The following is a 2,543-nucleotide window of genomic DNA, read 5'->3' on the forward strand; positions in this document are numbered from 1 at the left end:
GAAGGGAAGGGAAGGGAAGGGAAAGTAGTGGAGGTTGTGACATCACTGGTGTGGTATGTGCTGACTTATTTCTACAGCATGTTGTTGTCTTTGAATGAACAAGAATCAGGGCACCTGGGCTGGGACTCAGGCTCCAGCTTCAGCAGGCTGAATGTATGGTCCAGTTACTGAACTGCCTTTTGTCTCAGTTTTTCCTTTTGTCTGTCAGGATAATATATGATCATGGGGTGTCCATGAAGACTGAGCTAGTCTATATAAAGCTCTTAGTACTTGTCACATACTCAATAAAACAATTCTTTTTATGACTTGTACATGATCAGAGCATCTGATATTTCTGTCATGGAAGTTTTGAGTGGTTTCCTGAGTAAATTTAGTAAATTCTTTGGTTTTTTTTAATGGATAACTAGTAAAGAATTAGAAACCATACATTCTTATTTTTCAATTTTTATTATTTCTAATTGCTATGAAGTTTTCCTGGAAAAACCCTAAAAGAAAACAACAACAACAACAACAAAAAGAATCCTCTCTTTTTATGTAATGACATAAATCTTACATAACTAAGTTTTAAAGACTTCCGTGGGATTCTGAATATTACGCTTTTCATATAATTTTAGGATTAGCACATATTGTGACCAACTTTATTTGTCTAAATGGCTGGGCCATAGAACATCCTGATTAACCATTTTGGGGTATGTCTATGAAGATGTTTTCATATGATATTAGTTTTGAAATCAGTGACCCCAGTAAAATAGACTTGTCTCCCCAATGTGGGTGGGTTTCATCCAGTTCAGGGGGGTCTAAATAGAGTAAAAGGCAGAGGAAAAGGGAATAACCTCCTTTTTTCTGCCTCAGCTTGAGCTGCCTTCAAATTGGAATTTATACCATTTTCTCCTGACTTTGCTCGAACTCCTGAGCTTTGCAGGAGGTCTCCAGTTTTCAGATGGTACATTGTGGGCATCTCTGCCTCAAAAATCGTGTGAACCAATTCCTGGTAACCAACCTCTCTTTTTCTCTCCATACTTATATGTATCTGGGTGGGGGGGTGTATATCATATTGGTTCTGTTTCTCTGGAGAATCCCGATCAATAGCACACTTTAAACAAATTATTTCTAAATGCTGTTTGATAGCAAACCTCTGATCTTTCCAGGACTGTGGACTTCTCTTCAACTATACTCCCCTCCCTGCAATGCCTGGTATCCCACATTATGAAAACTTGGAAAGGGACACAGTGTTCCCTTATAGAACCTCGGGCACGTACTAGCAAACCAACAAGAAATAGCTTTCAGATCTTGAATAACACATTTTTCTTCTTGCAATTTCTATACAAATATTGTTAAAGAAAATGCATTAGCACCACCAAAAGTAAAACTAGTAAACATTTTCTGCTGTAGCCAGCAAATGTGAGTGCCGTGCAGAATTCTGGATGTGAAAGAAGTGATAGAAAAGTGAAGAAAGTTAGAGAGCTCAGGTTCCATTAACCAAGACTGGACTCTCTGCAGTGTGGACAACCCTTGCTGAATAGAGTTTTGAAATTTTTTATTATTTTAAAAGAAACCAATCATCCTGTCTGTGTCTTTTTCTTTTTCATTTTTATGATTAGGATTTTTTTTTGTTATTCTTCTTATATCATTTCTGACATTTTCTCTTCTTTGTTACATTTTTTTCCCTTCTTAAAATTGAAGTACATTAGCATGGATCCTTTGCTACACCAAAGCTGAGAGTCACCAACAATCCTCTCTGCCAGTAAAATTTAAGCCAATTCTCTATGAATTAAGCAGCCTCCCTGCCCTTTCTATTTTAGCCACATTCCCACTTTCCCTGTCATTGTAATTTGCTTTCTCTTTAACATCTTAGTTGGAAATCTTTTGGTTGTCGTCTTCTTCTTTTTTTTAAATCATAAGTGTGATGTCAAATGTCTGTTTCATTCACTAGAAAGGAAGCAAATATTGGCATTGTCTTGCTCTTAATTGTTATCCTGTGCCTATTTCCTGGCACATTGCACACTATAGGTGCTCAAGAAATATTCATTAAACAGATTCCCTGACAGCCTTTAACAATTAATTTAATGTGGTTTAATAACGGCTAGCGAATATTAGTTAGGTCAGCTATGTTTTTGATATATCCCCAAATAACCATCACTTTCTATATTTGACTTTATGAAATTTATGATAAAAAGCAAATAAATGCTAACAATACATTAAGAAAGAAAAAGAAGCTGGGTGCAGTGGCTCATGTCTATAGTCCTAGCACTCTGCAAGGCTGAGGTGGGAAGATTGCTTGAGCTCAGGAGTTTCAGACAGACTGAGCAAGAGAGAGACACCGTCAGTCACTACTAAAAATAGAAAAATTGCCAGCCTTGTGGCATGCACCTGTAGTCCCAGCTACTTGGGAGACTGAGGCAGAAGGATTGTTAAGCCCGAGAGTTTGTTGTGAGCTATGATACCATGGCATTCTACCTCAGGTAGTCTCCAACAGGAAGCAAGGAAGAAGGAAAGAAAGGGAGGGAAGGAGAGAGAGAGGGAGGGAGGGAGGAAGGAAGGAA

The sequence above is a fragment of the Otolemur garnettii genome, unplaced genomic scaffold, assembly GCF_000181295.1.
Source record: "Otolemur garnettii isolate 467f Iridium unplaced genomic scaffold, OtoGar3 scaffold00018, whole genome shotgun sequence".
Classification (NCBI taxonomy): Eukaryota; Metazoa; Chordata; class Mammalia; order Primates; family Galagidae; genus Otolemur; species Otolemur garnettii.